Source organism: Chelonoidis abingdonii, chromosome 2, assembly GCF_003597395.2.
Source record: "Chelonoidis abingdonii isolate Lonesome George chromosome 2, CheloAbing_2.0, whole genome shotgun sequence".
NCBI classification, from domain to species: domain Eukaryota; kingdom Metazoa; phylum Chordata; order Testudines; family Testudinidae; genus Chelonoidis; species Chelonoidis abingdonii.
This window is the reverse complement of record NC_133770.1, coordinates 185,166,330-185,185,073: the sequence shown is the minus strand read 5'-3', so window position 1 is coordinate 185,185,073 and position 18,744 is coordinate 185,166,330. Positions and strand designations below refer to the sequence as shown.

The 18,744-nt window shown below is 40.3% G+C and overlaps 1 long non-coding RNA gene across 1 annotated transcript in view; it reads right to left on the bottom strand.

Annotated features, from left to right (window-relative positions):
- Window positions 1-892: 892 nt before the first annotated feature.
- The window catches only part of LOC116815747 (uncharacterized), a 106,038-nt gene continuing 88,186 nt past the window's right edge, over window positions 893-18,744 (bottom strand). Inside the window, exon 4 of the long non-coding RNA XR_012655324.1 lies at window positions 893-2,978. This is a non-coding gene — a long non-coding RNA (uncharacterized LOC116815747). The remainder of the gene's footprint in view (window positions 2,979-18,744) is intronic.

The window sequence follows — 18,744 nt, the reverse complement described above, 5'->3', positions numbered from 1 at the left end:
TCCCAGACTTTTATTGACATTCAAACCTGTAATGTTTAACTCCCACTATTGTTCTAAATGATGAATAGGCAACCTCCTCTACACACACAAATGCACACATTCGGTATTACATCACATACTTTATTTCTAATAGTAAACCTTGCAGAAAGGAATTTTATTTTTACACTTTCTCACCACCCACTCCTAATTAATGTCAATCAGCGTCTTCCACATAATACATACTGCAAGTATGTGGCCATATCTACACTGCGGATTTTGGCAAAAATTTCCCACTGTTGCTGAAAACTGATGCAGCTCCATGTATTGCGATAGAGATTCAACTAGAAACCGCATGGAGATTGAAAACTCATTTCATCTAGGCCACTGAACAGTAACAAAAAGGTTATAACTTTTGGGTCCAGAATGTAATCTTATATATACTGATATAAACCTCAAGAAACTCCATGGACTTTAATAGATTTGCTTCAGAAATACAAAGGTGTAAGCGAGAGCTGGATCTGTCCCTAGGTTTCTGTGCCCTGACAGCTAATGATTAATAGTAGCAAAAGTAAAAGTACTAGTGATGGTCTGCAGCCCCTGCCATTTTTAAATATGATGGTTGAAATACAAGCTTTATTAAAGTCAATGGAGCGAGGATTTCACCCCATGTTGTTTAGACCTGCTCTGAGCAGAGTTAGACAACACAGCATTAAAATCACTAGCAACAATTGGAGGCTGGTCAACAATAGCACTCCCACTGTTTACCATCACCAGAGGAGTTGCCACGGTGGTAGCAACATTGGGAAATTTTTCCCCCTATTGCCCTCAAAACTCCCAGTGTAGACATAGCTTATATCTACAGTACACACAAACACAATTATTAACTTCTTCTAATACTATTTTTCCTTTCTCATGTAAAAGTTAATCCAGCTCCAATCATTTCCCTTTCTTAACTTTTGCACAAGGGGAAGACAGAAAGCTAAAAAAAGAAAATTAGACACTTCACAAACTCTGTAATTAAAGGCAAAGAAACTAGCAAGACAGATGGGCTGATGCATTAAGGGAGCTCCAGTTCACCATCCCGTATTTTCCAAAGCCCAACCGTACACCATTGTCTTCTCCTTTTAAATTTTTTAGATTCTATTTTGTAGTCCAACAATTTTAACACCATTACCCAACTTACAGTCATCCTCCTGACTCTTAACTTAAAATATATAGATAGATAGACAGATAGATAGATAGATAGATAGATAGCACTCAGACAAGACACAGTCATAACATCTATCTATTTTCCTCCCCAAGCCCCACATACTGTTGGCTTTAATCAAGTATGTGTACAGATTTGTTGGAACACGGTCCTTAGCTCAGATCTGGCTATGTACATTCTACAACAGTTTCTCACTAGAGTGGACACGAAACCACAAACGTACAGCTACACAAGTTTTCCCAACTCCATCCCACAATGCCATGCTTCACATTTCATAGCGAGTGTTTCCTATCAGGTTCCCCCAGCTTTCTGTTCCTCCTTGCTACAGACATTCCACTGAGTAACAGGAAATCCTTTACTAGTATATAATGTACAGCACTTGCTGTAGGTCACTATAGCACTTGTGAACACCAGCATTCACTACCCATTCCAGGGAAAGCATTCAGTCAAGCTATGAGCTGGCCAAAGGCCAACATGAGGGTCTTACTTGGAATTTGGAGTAATGAGACTGTTAGGGCACACCTCGCCTCTAAGGGCCACAACCAATAGGCCTATATAAGGTGTCAGGATGTTGAGCACAGTGCAAAGCAGTGGTAGCACAACATCCTTACCTCCTTTATAAACTGCTTTGAGATCTACTGATGAAAAGCACCAGAGAAGAGCTAGGTATTATTAATTATTATTATTATTGTTATTGTTAAGGTGCTGGGACAATAATCTGATCTCCCAGGTTGCCCGTCCATGAAGAGCTAGATTCTGTCCTGACAAACAAGCCATCCGGTTAGCTGATGCAGCTTGCCAGGACCTTGGTGAAGATGAGCACACAAAAGACCAGATGGAGAAGGAGCAGCAGACAGAGGAGGCTAATGGGAAAGGCCCCAAGGAGATAAAGGGCCTTCCTCACGAAGTATTAAAGTATACTGCATTTTACTGTGCTGCACTTTGTTTCATTGTGTGTGGTTGGAGGAGCTCAAAGTCTGGGAACCAACACTGCTGGCATTGTCACTGCTTTTATTGTAAGGGGAGAAATCTTAGATTAGATAGCTAAATCCTTGATATATACACCTTCCTAAAAAATGTTCATCTCTATGGGGAAGGAAGAACCTGAAGGTATTTATCTGTATCTCTGAGAAAAAGGGGAAAATGTCTTCAATAGCAGGGGAAATCTGGTGCTCCAACCATCATGCAGTCTCCTTGCTCAGAACAATTACTAATGGCCGGTCCTCCCCGTGGCTTCCCCAGTTATATCTGGAATTAAGCTCTCCTTTCTACAGGGTTCACAAAGCAACCCTCACCAAGAAAATAAAGTGACTCTGCACTTAGCAGTAGTTCCCTATTGGTAACAAATGCTGACTGCTGAGTCAGGGATTTGGCTGTCTAATCTGCCTAACATGCACTTTAAAAACAAAAAAAAAATCTCAAAAGGTCTTATTCTAATGGGGCTGCTTATAGTTATAATGTAATGGTGGTGAAGGTACTGCAACATGATTTCCCCATCATAGTAAAATCTGTCGTATGAAATACAATTTCACTCTACTTGTAATAAAAACCCATGGAAATGCATTAATTCAGGACTTAATTCCTTTTCACAATTAGGTGAAGTTGAGTAGACTCACTATTAGATTAAGCTGCATTATATCAGAGTTCACCATAAAAGAGAATTTCTTTCCCTCCACCCCACTCCAGTTCCAAATCTGCCAGGGATGAAGAATTTCCCCACCATTCAGTCACTGCTTCCCTTCCTTCCTTTCTTTTCTTCACAGCTCCAGTTGAGACCTTCCAGAAATGTAACCTGAAAGTACAAGGACATACAAAATGAATCAAACTAAACTTTTGAATAATTTAAAATTTAAACAATAATCAAAAATAGAAATTGAATGGCCAGTATCTGCATCAATGGCATTAGCACCAAACTTCCTGTCCCTGTACCAGAAAATGAACACTGTCCAGATTCTGTAGTAGATAGCTGAGGTGTCCTCCTTTCCAAAGACCAGGAGTGAAATCCTGCCCCCATTGAAGTCAATAGGAGTTTTGCCATTCATTTCAGGGGGGTCTGGATTTCTCTCTAGAAAAGTAGCCAGAACTCTGTGTATCGACCTAGATTTATCTGAGCAGCTGTTCACAAGCCAGGCTGATACCAATGCTAGGTTGTGATCATGACATGGTGTTGCCTTGTGACAATATGGCTTCTTGCAGAGACAGATCAACTAGAGGACATGCTGACATGCATGCTAACCACAACTGCTTGGCCACTGCGTTACTATCAAGATGATTTGGCGCTATCCTTTGCGACTTTTTTTATAACCCTCCAAATCAGAGGTACGAAGAATTGTGTAAGTTGGACGAAAGAGCCACTTCATCATGAAGGCAGCTTGGGCCTCTTCCTCCCTGCCCCTGTCCCTGTTGCAGAGGCCTTTAACATTTTGGTTTTCTGTTGCACGGAACAGGTGTATGTGCAGATTTCTTAGGCCTGGTCTACACTGAGGGGGAGGAGGGGGAAATCAATCTAAGTTACACAACTTCAGCTATATGAATAACATAGCCGAAGTCGACGTACTTAGATTGACTTACCATGGTGTCTTCACCGCAGTCGACTGCTGCCACTTCCCTGTCGACTCTGCTTGCGCCTCTCGCAGTGCTGGAGTACAGGAGTCAACAGGAGAGCGCTCAGGGGTCAATTTATTGCATCTAGACTAGTGAAGACATACCCTCAGAGTGTCTACTACTGTTTGAGACATGTATCTGCTCAAAGTTCTCTGTCTGCTATGAGTTTGCTTCCCGCTTATATAATATACCAGTATGTATTGTTTTCTCAGAGTGTGAACCGAAGATGGCATTTTGTGTGGTTGAAAAGGATGGAGTTTCCTTGAGACGAGATCTGCAACTTAATCCCACTGGATGATTTATGTAAGCATTAACAATGTTAGAGGAAGGATCTTGGTAAATCTTTCCTAACTTGACCAGAGCGAGGTGGACAGCTCTGAGCTCTGGTAGATTCCAAAGAGGAAAGATATCCCTGAAGAGGACCATTTGCCTTAGACCAGAGGAGGCTCTGTATGAGCTCCCCTACCCAGCAGAATTGAATCCATCATCCCATAGAGCCTTTTGGAGGTCTTGCAGGGGCATTCCCTTTATTTTGTTATTTGCAACTGTTCACTGTACAAAGAACATCTTGACCTATTTGAGTATCATCACTTGATATCCAAGGTTCTGATCTGTAGGTCTTCCATAAGAAGAATCTATTTCAACAGCCTTAGATTAAGTTGAGCCCATGGAAGTAGATACTGGCAGAAAGCCATTCCTCTCAACAGATTCAGCAAAGACTGAAATAGTGGATAGTCCTGAGATGACAACACAATAATCAGAGACTTTAGCCTCAGGAAACAATTCTCCAGTAGAACTATGGAGCTCCTTTCTGTGTCTATCAGGAACCCTAAGTGAAATGTTTCTGAAGAGTACTGCAACATTCTACTCCTGATCAACCCGACACCAACAAATGTTCATAAAATCATAGAAAATTAGGGTTGAAAGAGACCTCAGGAGGTCATCCAGTCCAACCCCCTGCTCAAAGCAGGACTAATACCAACTAAATCATTCCAGCCAGGGCTTTGTCAAACCAGGCTTTAAAAACCGCTCCAGACGGGAGATTTCACCACCCATTCCAGTGGTAACCCATTCCAGTGCTTCACCTCCCCTCCTAGTGAAATAGCTTTTTCTAATATCCAACCTAGACCTCCTGCACTGCAACTTGAGACCATTGCTCCTTGTTCTGTCATCTGCCACAACTGAGAATAGCTAAGCTTCATCCTCTTTGGAACCCCCTTCAGGTAGTTGAAGGCTGCTATCAGATCCCCCCTCACTCTTCTCTTCCGCAGACTAAACAATCCCAGTTCCCTCAGCCTCTCCTCATAAGTCATGTGTCCCAGCCCCCTAATCATTTTTGGTGCCCGCCACTAGACTCTCTCCAATTTGTTCACACCCTTTCTGTAGTGGGAGGCCCAAAACTGGAAGGTTGGTTCATTTGTTCTAACCATGGCTTTTTCTGCTTGAGTCTCCAAGATGACTTTTGTCTAGATTAGCCATTTGACTAGACAGGAGAAAGAGAGAGAAGGCAACATCCACTACCTACCATGATTTCTATGCAAGTCCTGATGGCCATAGACAAAGTGAAAGAGAGCTTCAACAAACCAGCAGGTGCCTCAAGCACTGCCAGCTTCTCCTTAGTTTTACAAAGAGAAGATACAGCTGAAGCTTGGCAGTTTGCTTTCTGAAAACAGTCAGTGCTAAGGGGGCTGGCAGATGAAGAGCTCAGGCAGCCTCCATACTGAATATTATGCCAGTATCAGCTCCACCTCTAATTCAAGGGGTGGGAGATGAGGAAGAACAACAACACAAACTAAAAGAGGGATCAGGTAAAAAATGCCCACTGGATTGATTTGTTTATTCCAAGGCATCAAACAGAATGGGAGCAGTAGAAAGAGAAAGAAGGAAGGAGTCAGTGGCTGGCCTTAGACCTTAGTTCCTCCTTTGCTGTTGATATATCAGACAATCCAGTTCCTCCCCTGATTATGGTTGCTTGCTAGTCATGGTGCTTCTTCTCAGCTGAAGACAGTGCATTCAATATCCTCTGTCCTGAACTCTTGCCAATTCTTCCTTGATCTTCCTCACTTTCTTTGTCCTCCCTCGGGTACCCAATTCAAATCCTTGTTTCGCAGGGCCACCTGGGGGGAGGGCAAGTGGAGCAATTTGCCCCAGGCCCCGCAGGGGCCCCATAGGGGCCCCGCGAGCCCTGGCTCGGCGGCGATTCGGGTCTTCAATGGCATTTCGGCAGCAGGGGGCCCTTCAGTGCTGCTGAAGACGCGAAGGGACTGAAGGACCCCCTGCCGCCGAAATGCCGCAGAAGACCTGGACCACTGCCAGGTGAGTACAAGCACCGCAGCTCCCCCGCTTTGCCCCGGGTCCCCTGAATCCTCTGGGCAGCCCTGCTGTTTTGTATGTCTCCCATCTTCCAGACAGAATACATGTCCGTACTACCTAAATCTTCTTTCATCATATTTTCTAACACGTCCTGCTCTGCCAGCTCCCTTATTTATTATTTTGTCTTTGTCTGTGATGGGCTGCTCCAATCTCTTTGTTATCTACTGTCAGTGCCCAAGTCTCTGTTCCATACAGTAGCATGTTTAAGCATGTTTAGTACAATCACATGCTATAATCTGATCTATAGCATGCTGTGGAGACCTCTGTTTGACCAGATGTTGTTCATCCTTCCAAAAGCAGTGTTCGCTTTTCCTAATCTCCTATCAATATCTTTATCATGGCCACCTTCAAATGTCATCATAATCCCCAGATAGAAGAACTCAAAAGTTCTGTTTTTCCTCTGATGTAAGGGCAGCTGCTCTGTTAGTAAAGACGACCATACTTTTCCTAATTATGCAGTTGCTGGGGGGTGAGAGAATTCTCTGTCCCTGGTAAATGGCTGCTACCTAAGCAAGGACAATCCTTATGGTGTGCGCAGATGGCCAACAGTCCTGAAAAGTGGGTACTACAGTATTTTTTTTTTAATTGGTGTAACTGGTAGCACCGCCTACAGTTAAGGTTGACCAACAGTTCCTAATATAAAGATCCTATTTCCAGGTGCTTATAATTTTGCCAAAATTTAGCCGCTTGTACTGAAATTTTCCATGCCAGGTGCCTGCCTCAGGCTGAACTTTTCAGCAATAAAGGGTCAACCATTTCTGAGAAAATGGCTAAGGAAACGCACACTGTTTTGTCCGCGTTAAAAAACAATTCTTATTATTTCCCTGAGAAACTCCAGCACCTCTGGAAATCTGGCAGGGGGGTGGCCTTTGTATCAGGGATGTACCTTTTGCTCTTCCTATGCAATCTCACCTAAATTTGGCCAAATTACGAAAAAATCTCAGTTCGCATTTGCTCACTAGACACTTGCTAATTTGACACCTAACTTCTCCTAAAATTCCATCTGCACTGACTTTAGGCCTCAGTCCTGCAAGCTGCTCCATGCAGAGCAATCCCAGCATATATAAAGTCAGCTGGGCTCTGTGCAGGTGTCCATTCACATGGAGCTCACTGCAGCATCGGACCAAAGTTTGTAAAATACTTATGGGTCCTTTAGGATGAAAAAAGCTACAGTAAGGAAATGGAAGATATAATTATCCCAACATTCTGTCATTAGCTCCATCTGAATAGGAACAGAATTAACTAGACGATGCAGGAACGACAGCTGAGATATTTTTAAAAAAAGAAAAATCCACAGCTGCAGCAAAGTACAATGCACAGTTAAATATTCCCCACCACAGAGCCTTCCTGGAGCAATATATTCTGATAAACCAGCATGCCTGCATCTTAGAACATCAGCAAGTGGCAAAAGATCTGCGGTTTGGTCTCTGAAGTATTCTCGTCTTTTAGAATCTGCACTTTTGGAGAGTGACATTGTAATGCCAAATAGATCCACCAAGAGGCACCTTTATTTTAATCCTGCACAACGCCATTTCCTCATCAGAAAAGTCACTAACCAATTTCTCTTTTCATTTTCTGGAAACTCTATTTTCTCTTTCGGTATGTAAACGAAAAACAAAAAATAAGGCCAAAATGTAAAAAGCTCTGCCAGACCTGAATTAATAAACAACGATTGAGTGTTTTTGACCCTTTCCTTTGGTCTCATTCTCAAAAACTGACAGAAAAACAAGGTATGACCTGGTAACACAAAACCACCTTGCTATCATATTACTTCCTCACTGGAAATGAAGTATCAAAAATTTAAAAATGTAAATGTGTGGGACTGTTAAAATCAGATGCTGCGGTATTGCTGTTTCTGTTCCTCACACTGTTAAAGCACTAACTCAAGTTTCAGGGCCAGAGTTCGGATCCAGGATGTGTGAACCATACATTTGTGTGTGGTGCCCCCTTTCTCCTTGTGTCTACCTGTAAACATGAAGAATTGGGAGCAGCAGTCTTATTTTTATAATAATAAGAAAACAGAAGAAGTGAGACTGAATGGGGTTTTTGGGGTAGGCACTGAGTAGCAGGAGTTGGAGCAGAAGCTCTGCTCTGCTAGAGAAAGAGAATACATGAGTAGGGAGAACCCGTGGTACAGAATGGTGAAAGAGACCTGAAGAAACAGGCATACAGAGACACACCAAATGGTTTTAGTAATTCCTTTAAAAAATACAGGCTATGCTGCCAGATCCTTGGCTGATGTATACCAGCACAGCTCCATTTAATGAAGCTATACCAGTTCACACCAACTGAAGGGCTAACCTATAATGTTCACAGATACTAGAGGAGAAACCAGTACCAGAGTCTCCATACTTAACAGTGAAAACCCTGAACGCTAAGCCCCATCTTCAGAGCACAGAACTGAGCTTGTTGGAAAAAGAGGGGAGGGAAATTGAGGAAATTTTCAGACTAAAAAACAAGTTCTGCTTTCCTAAAAAAAAAAAAAAAAAACTGTATCAAGAAATCTGTCTGACCAGCAGTTGCACAATAGAAAGTGGAGTTGGCCAAGCAGCAGTTAAAAACCTGTACTATGGGCCCCAATTCTAATGAATGAGAGGGGCAAAATGCCTGAGGAAACTGTCAGAATTCATGAAGACAGCACAAAGTCGAGGTTTCCATTGCTTCTGTGTTAGTGAGAGCATGGCAGGTACACGTTCATTTGCATTCATAGGGTTCCCTATCCAAGGAATAAGCACATTCATTCTTGTGGTAATTAATGGGTTTTGCTAGTTGAGTGTAACCTTTTGAATGAATAAAATTCTATCAAATCTACAAAAAAAAGTCATATTTGTTTGTATATTGCTGAATGGAGGTGATTAATGCCTCATGATACTGAGAGGCTTTATTGCAAATGCAGGGGAAATTGCCTTTTCAATGACATATAAAATGACTTTCAACTCTTAATAGTCTTAAAGGAATTCAAATTCGATAGTTCATCTTTTCTCTCTTAACACACACATATGAGACTTTTAATTTTGCTTAGATTATACATTGCCCATCTCATTAATAGACACCGTCTCTTGTTTTGTCACACTCAGAGGACTGGTGCAAAAAATAACTTGCATCAGGTGCAGGGGTCTGGACTTGACTTACAGCATAAGGCTTCTTCCAGCCCAAATGTCATGGAAAGATTGTCATGCTAAGAGAAAACTTGTACACAAGAGGTGGAGACCTGCCCTGAGCAACAGAGGTTTGTGTCCAAAGTTCACACAGATTAAAAAGTGAAGGCTTTCACACCACTCTCTTGTGTAGGAAGCAGCATGGAACTGCACCATTCCAGGAGGAGAACTGGAGAAACTGGCCCAGAGGTATGCACAGCCTCTCCCAGTGTTACTCCTTGTACACAAAGAAGTGAGCAGATTGCTGATTTCCCAGCCTAACCTGTGGCCAGGTGCAGGGGCCATGCCATAATTCTCTGGAAAGGGTTGTTTGAACTACAAGAAGGAATCCTACATCATTTGATGTTCCCTGCATGAATAATTTGAGGGCATGGCAGTTTGAGAGGTATGAGGGGAAGTGACTTTCCCAAGGCCATGAAGTGAGTCTGTGACAGAGCTAGAAATAAAACCAGGTCTCCTGACTGTCAGTCCTATAACCATCTGGACTACACTGTTTTTTCTATTAGAAGCATGTCAATAGTACTTCTACTACTTGTAGTGAAAGAACATGGAAGTAAAACACACGCACCCTGGAGATTAAAAGAGAAAGAACATCTTCGCCAGTTGCATTAAACCCTCTTTAAAATATTGCTGCCATTTTAATGGAGGGTTAATGCTACATTCAAATGTCAGGAAATAAATTTATTTTGGTAACTGCAGCTATAATTGTAGCTGCTACTTGCATTGCTTCCATCCTGTTAGCTTCGCAGTTGCCCAAAGCCGTAATAGTTTCAAATAAATTGCCATGATTTCTGATAAATGTCTAGTGATGGCTAGGTTGGTTTGTTTGTTTTAACACTTCCATATTAAATAGAAAAACACCTTCAGAACAGATCATTTCTGCTGTGTAGAGTGAAGACATCAACAAGAGTATTTCAGTGTACTGTTGTGACCAACCTCTCACTCCCCTTCAGTGCCTGGGCACTTTGTCCTTTCCTAAACACTCAAAATGCACACTGTTAGGGACAGCATTCTTTTTAAGACTCTTAAGTCTCAAGACTAATGCAGCGCAACTTTATTTCTGTGGTTCACCAACCATTACCCTATTTGATCCTGACAGAGTTAGTCATTTTCATCTGCTAGATCTTGCATTTGCATGTATATTGTACAAAGCAGCTATCAAGAAAAATTGGCTGTGCTACTATAACGTACCCATCCTGGGAGCCTATCTTGGGTGAGGACACACTGTACCTTTCATATGTGCTTTCATTATGATGAAGCAGCAAATATAAAGGAGTAAAGTTTCAGGCAGAGCGACAGTGGGAAACCCAAGAAATGTAGGTGCTGATCAAGTGCAGTCCTTCTGGGTTAACAAAAACAAGAATCCTACTGAATTAAAATGCTAGGGCAATGAAATCAATTTACAGTCTCTCATATTTCACCTAGTTTCTGCTTTGTTTCATCTGAAAGCAATTCCTTGGCTTTGTATTTAGAATGCACACACTAATTTCTTATCCTTCATTCTGACTGAAAGATTGTTTTCATGCTTCAGTTGACAGTATTTTGCTTTTTCCATTTCCTTTTGTCCCCCCTCACCTTTTTTGCTAAAGGAGGTAACAACTTCATTAGAAAAATCAACAAGAAGCACATGCATCGAATCAATAGAAAGGGTTGAAGGGATTAAATTTTATCAGTCAAGGTGGATAAATGTCAATTTCACTTTACCCACACAGGCTCACCAAAAAATATTTCCATTGATAACAACAAAAATGTACAGATAGGCAAAGCAAGAAAAATGCTCCTTGAGAATTTAGATTTAACTTAGATTAGAGTTTGATTTAAGGATATTTACTTTGTGTATTTTGACATGTGATGTTGACAAGAGAGAAGACAGACTTCATCGTATGGTACTTTGCCAAGATTGGGGGGGTAAGGAGGCGCAGCAGTTACTCTTTCAGACCAGAGGATAAGCCAAGATGGCAGCTTCAGGGTACAGCTTGAAAGAGCAAAAAGGGCTCGATCCTGCCCAGTGCTGAGCACTCTTCTTTTCCACTGAAGTCAGTGATAGTGGAAGGTGCTTGCAGGAGGAAGCCCTAAATTCTTTGGGACAAGGACTTAGTATATGTCTGTACAGCACCTGACACAATGGATCCCAATCTAGTAATGGCCTTTAGACACAATATAAATATAAAATAATAAATAATACTAATACTAATAAAAACAATAATGAATCTAGAGACCAAATAATTGCTTCAGTGGTTCAGCAATAAAAAACTGATGGGACATAAAATATATTCAGTTAAAGCACTGTAAACTCAAATACAAATACTAACCCTCCTCCCCCCAAAAAACTAACTGCAAATACTATCATATATAACTGCATTAAAATAAGTTTTATAAATATTTTATTCTAAATAATTCCAATATTTGACATATTATTATTATTTCCACCATTATCAGAATAAAATGAAACTATATGTTAGCCAGGTATCTTACAGGGCCTGCACCTGCTCTCATCGAAGTCAACTGCCCTTAGTTTCACTGGAAGCAGAATTGGGCCTACACTGCTGCATTCATTAATAGGTCTCCATAAATGTCACATTTTTATTTTATTAGCGAAAGCCACATTTTATAAATTAACAATAAGAGCGTTATGTAGGTATAGTCTTTGGCCCCCTGTTGTGACTTGGAATTTCTGAAGGTCATATAAAATAGTCTATGGAAAAGAAAAAAAATGCTTTGCAATACACTTTCAGAGTATCTGCAGTAAGAAGACAATAGATAGCTGATTTGTAACATGACTTTGAGGACAACTACAAATTTTAAGACCACAGCTAATTGAGTATGACAATGAAAGGAATGCAACTGGTTCAATACTGTATCTACATTAGTTAACTCTTTTGTGATTCAAGTCCAAGAGTATACATTGTTCTATTTCCTCCCATTCCATTATTCTAGATTCCCTTTGTTACTCTTTATCAATGGGAAAATCGAGGGAGGGATTTCCAGCTGGGAGCCCAACAAAAAAACAGGAGGCTCAGACTGATCTGCTCATTCGTGCTGCAAGAGGAATTTTAGTGGAGGAAATAAATGAAAACTACACAAAGAAAAAGCCATGACCTAAAATTATTTTGTTATCAGAATATTAAACTGCTTTCTATTCAGCAATATGTTTCTTCTTTCTGACCACAATAATTCATGAGTTTAAACAGAGTTTCTTGTAAATAAAGCATTTGTATTAAAGGGTACTCTGGGTTAACATTCTAGGCAAATTTTTAAAATGACTTAAAATTGTATCAGATAATATATCTTCCTGTAATTCCCCTTTATAATTTTTTTGAGTTCATATTCACAATTTCCTACTTAAAAATGTTTCCCATGCCACTGATGGACGACCCAAACAACATGGAGAACTAGTGAAACTGAGTAGAGAGTTCTGTCAATGCACTGAGGCCACAGCACAATCCCATGTCTACGTTTGGCAATGCAGTTACTGCAACTGTACATGCTATTTGGTTGGCTGGCATGTTAATGGCTATTTTGAGGCCTAAATTACAGTTGTAAATTTAGATGGCACTTTTGAAAATTTGGCCATATGCAGTAAGACCATTTTCCAGGTAAGTCAGTGTTTAGAATTAATGGCCTAACAATGTCTCTAAGTTATTCAATATATATCGCTTTAATTCTATTATTTTTTATAAATGAAATGTCTCTGGTTTAAAATGACTTTGTATTCATTTTCAATAGAGAATTCTTTTATTCATCTACTACATTATCCTTTCAAGAAAATTATCATACTCAACTATAAGTACTTAATAAGGCACTAATTAGTACTCTTAGTTTCCCCCATTTAAAATTCCACTGAGAAATGAGGTCAGAAACCTGGTTTAATATATGAGACACTTCTCTGAGTTTGGAGGAAAAACTACCCAAATTTGATATATACCTGTCATCATTTTCCTAAATGGACAGCCCTTTCCGAAATGCAAAAACAACACAAAAGTAAATCTCAATTAGAAATAATGCTCTAATGCAAGCAAACAGCAGTGATCTCAACATGCTAATAAAAAAAATCTGCAAAGCAACTTACTTGAGCAAGTTGGTCTAGCAATGTGTCTCTTCACTTCAACTTGTGAATGGATCTAAATGTTTCCTCACCTTTCATTTAATAATACAAAGACAACTCTTCCCACTTCAATAAGAGTTTCTTGCTTTTAGATATGCAACTTTCCAGAGCATTATTTGAAGGGATGGTTGTACTGTAGGTTTATTTGTAAAACAGCTTATACAGTGTCTCACTTCCATCAAATGCAATAGTACAATGAAAGTGCACCTCCGCTTTCTTCCACACAGAGGCTCTGACAGAGCCCTGGCTTCTTGCCAGCAGTTACAGCTCTTGCTGTTCTTTGCAAGCGGAATGGTAGGCAAATTAGAGGTTATAAACATCTCCAATAGCAGGGGAATTCATTTAGAACTTGTAAATGAATTTCAACATGTTAAAAAAAAAATCAAAGAAAAATCAGATAGTAACTTTGTAAATTGAAAATACATCCACAATGTTCTCAGGAAATTTATGCCCAGTCACCCATGAACTTCAGTGTTGTATTTGCTCCACACTGTGTACTGATTGCAATTATTTAAAAACTGCTCTGTCAGGGGGGAAAAGGTTTCCTTTTGGCATTGACTCTCTTGCAAGTTCAAAAGACACATATGACCTTAAAAGTTAAAAGGGGTGCTGGGACAAGTGCTATCATCTGAGACACATACAGTGGGTATTTTAAAAAAAAGAGAAAACATTTATTTTAATCCCCCATCTAAAAAAGCACGAGTAACAGTCCCAATGGGAGGGAACAAATCTAGAGAGAAAGACTCTGGGCAGCAACCAATATTGTTCTTCATAATGTAACCTGAATGATTCTCCCTCCAGCCTCAGCCAGGCAGCAGAAATGAAAGCAGCTAGGGACAATGGTCTGAGGCAGTTTAACACTGAAGCCTTCAAAGGGATGGGGAGAGTCAGTAAAAGCGATGGGGAGATTAATACTGCCACATAAAGAAGAATGAGAGATCTGATTGATAATGGTTCCTTATTGCTTCCCTACCTGTATAACTATGCTGTGGCAGCCCCCTGTTAGGCTCTGAGAGACTTGCATGCATTAAATCCTGTGTCCTGTTTATTGTTATATTTTTACTTAGACTAGATGTCAGAGTCTATGTTTTCAGCAAAGGCCATGTCAAGTAAGCATTATTACCACATTACCACAGTCCCTCTGTGGATAAACACAGAACTTTCATTTATAGCACTGCTCCTGTAGTTCATCAATGTAAAAGCAAAAGTGTTCCATCTTATAACACACACACACACAAAGACCAAAAGCATCCCAGGCATCCACAATATTTATGTTACTTTCATTGTCAATGCCATTCCTGTAAATTTAGCAGTACATAAGATGACACTGATTCATATCACAAGACACAGAGAACAGTGCATAAGGTCATTAGATACCATTTGAAATGGCATGACATCATATGCATTTAGGAGATAACATAACTAAGCAGATTATGGACAAATAATTTCCAGTCACTACGTATCACCTTCATAGTTGCAGGCCCAGTGCAATCAGTACTTATTCCAGCTGTGGCTAAAACAATAGCACCGAACAAAGTATTTGATGCTAACAAGAATGAAACATTACAAATTCTTCAGTCGTATCTGAGAAAAGGGACTACTGATGATCATTTGGGTTCTGCTCATGTGTGTTTTCCAGTCTTTTATTTCACAATTTAACTTGTTCTTTTACGTAGTTTCTAGAAAAGCCTGGTTAGCAGCCAATTCTCTCTGGGTACATCTACACAGAGATTAACGCCCTGCAGTTGGCTGCCCTGGGTCAGCTGACTTGGGCTTGCAGGGCTCCAGGGCTAAAAACGGCTGTGTAGATGTTTGGGTTCAGGCTTGAACTCTGGGACCCTCCACACTGTCACAGGGTCTCAGAGCTTGAGCTCCAGCCCAAGCGTAAACAGCAATTTTTCAGCCCTAGAGCCTGACCCTCACGAGCCAGCCACAGGTTTTTTATCCCCATGTAGACATAGCCTTAGGAACAGAAAAATTCAGCCCTCTCCATACCCATGGAACACTACTGTTTTCAGTGTGGCACCATAGTTAAAGGTAACCTACAAAGTGGATGAAGGTGTGTGTGTGTGTGTGTGTGTGTGTGTGAGAGAGAGAGAGAGAGAGAGAGAGAGAGAGAATAAGAACTGTCTGGTAGGTTTTTGCTAACAGTTTTCTGGATGATTTTGCAAAGCAATTTAACAAAATGTATATTGTACATTATAACACACAGTATCTGTGCCTTGGGCCTCAGGTTGCAAAACAAAACTTTAAATGAATTTCCTGAATTCTGTTCACTCACATTCTCACCCTTAACACTGTATTAAACTTACAGCAGAACTTTGCATTAATAATTGAGATATCTGTTCTAAGTTAATGGATGAATTATTACTTTAAATTAATTAGTGAACAAACAGAAAAAAGCAAGCATTACAAAATATATTTTAATTGGAGTTTTATTATTTAGGCGAATACCTCATGATGTACTACTAAATGTGCTGTAGTACACTGTGTACAAATATTAAAGAATCTCAGGCTCCGATTCAGAAAATCGTCTCTGTTCAGAACTGCATTTAAGTATCTGTTTAACTTAAATACCTCCTTGACTTCAATAGGATTTAAAGTGCTATCTTGAGTTGAGGTGGACTTAAGCACATGCATATGTAATTTCCTGAATCGGGGCTTTCGGATTGGGAAAACAGCCTACAGTACTTGGATGTTTAATTTATGATGAGACGAGAAGATGAATTATATAGTGTGAAGATTAGCAATGTTGTACTGCAGTTGTCTGCATGGACATTGTACATAGAACATTGTTATTCCTTCACTGTGAATATATTAATTTTACATTCCAACTTATTTAATGTAAGATTTACATAACAGTGTAAATTATTTTATTCTACATAACACCTAAAGACATTTGAACATGAAAAGTAAAATTAGTCCACAACAGAACTATGCACCATTGCTCTCTAATAACAATACATTCTATGCATATATCTTTCCCGTACTGTAAAGTGCTGTCCATATGCAGGAATGTCATAGCATGATAGGCTCTATTATAAACTGAGCAATGTCAACAGGAAAAGCACATCAACACTCTCACTACCTCATCATTTCTGTATACTTTTCATTCACTGATACTTCAGGTAGCTGGTTATTTCTGCCATGAATCCTAGCAACTGAGCAAAAGAAGTGTTTTATTTGGAATTCAAAATTTCAAAAAGAAGCCAGGAGAGGAAAATATAATGATGTTTGTCTGGTTGCAACATTAAATAGGAATTTGTTCTTATATCAAGGATACCTTGCAGAATAAAACTGTCAGATTTAATACTAAGAAGTGAGGCGTAGATATTAACCAAAGTGATATTATAAAGGTTTTACTAAAAATATATTACCAAGCATATATGCAATATAATTCCCCTTACAGACCTTCCATTTGAGGAAAAAATGAAGGGTCTAACTCACCATGATGTTACTCCAATTTTACATTCACATAACTGATGGAATCAATGGAGTTACCCAGGCTACCCCATTCCCCACAGATTTACAGTCACGCTTAGGTTAACCTTGTGCATATCAGCATGCCATGTGTACTCAGTGAACATATATACTGTGACATGACAAACCTCAGCAGCATGGGGCATGCATTAAACATGGGTGAAATCCTGGTCCACTGAAGTCAATGAGAGCTTTACAACTGATTTCAAAGAGGCCAGCACACTGGCTATGCAAGTTGGGGCTTTGCCTGGCATGTACTGCATGTCAGCAGGGCACTAAAATGATTAGTAAACTACTGTTTTTAAATTATTCATTAATCTCACCCTTCCCTTATTCTCCAACTTCCTTTCTTATCCCCTATACGTTGCCTCTTCTTCTCCCCTTTCTCTCCCCCATGATCCACTGTTGGTTTGTTCGCTGACCCTTCTATTTGCCCGCACCCCAGTCACCTCTGCCGCTTTCCCAATTGTGCTCTGCTCTGGGTGTTGGCAGTTAAATGAAATTTACTGCACTCCTGTTTTTTAAAGCTTTGTGAAGTAGGATTTTTGTCACCTACACTGGACTGCCAGCATCAGGAGCAAAGCACAGAAGCTGGAAAGTTCAAAGAACAGAGCAGGAGCTGCGCAGCTGGGAAAAGGAACACAACAAAACAAGGGAAGTATCCTTTCACAAGGGATACTGGGTGTCTCAAATCAACATGCCCTGAGCAGTCCACAGGGAGGAGGAGATCCAGGACCTCAGGTTAATGAAAACTCTAGAGAAATTACACTGACATCACCAATCATGACAGCAAAGCCCTGCTGATTTGTCACCAGAAACTCAAGGTGGAATTTTTGTTATGAGCCTAGAATGTTTCTGTCTGAAATGTTTCTTTGTGAACTGATGTACAAACAGACATTAGTACCAACAACGGTATTATGGAGATGTCAGTAGCGACTCCATAGCGAAGGTTAATTTGAAATTTGTAGTTTAAAAGCAGAACTTTAAATCCTTCTGTTTCACACTTGAATGATTAAATTCCACCTCCAAACTTGGCCCAATAGCTCTTCACAGAACAATTGCATTTCCAATGTCAATTTTTGGTAAGATATGTGCTACCGCTTGCAGAGAAAACATTTTAAAATGCTCCCTTTGCTATAATTTGGTACTCTTTTCCTACACATTTCTTTGGGTTCCATAGTTAAACAGTCTCTCTCCAGATGGACGCCGAACTTCACACACACATTCTGAGCATGACGTGTCAGACAGTTATTCCCCTCATTCATGAAACCCTCCTTGATTTGGCCAAGATTAGCCAACAACACTGCTTATATCCTACCTATATATCTTGGGTACTTATATGGCCTCCAGTACTACAGTATCTGGGTACCTCTCAAGCATTGTGTATATCCTCACAAACATCCCTGTGAGGTATGGAACTACTATTCATCAGATTGGGGGAGGGATAGCTCAGTGGTTTGAGCATTGGCCTGCTAAACCCAGCATTGTGAGTTCAAGCCTTGAGGGGGCCATTTTGGGAACTGGCAGAACAATCTGTCTGGGGATTAGTCCTGCTTTGAGCAGGAGGTTGGACTAGATGATCTTCCTGAGGTCCCTGATATTCTATAATCAGCTGTCACTTTTATAGATAGGGAACTGAAGCACAGAGAGGCTAAGTGACTTGCCCAAGGTCTCCTATGGCAGAACAAGGACTTGAACCAAGGTCTCCTAAGTTCATCAGCTACTTGTCTTTTGGCAGGTTTCCCTGCCAAATAAAGCTGATTGAAAAATGTATTGAAAAATCAGGTTAATTTTTCACCAAATTTTATTTTTAATTTTTTTCACCTGCTCTGTCCCTG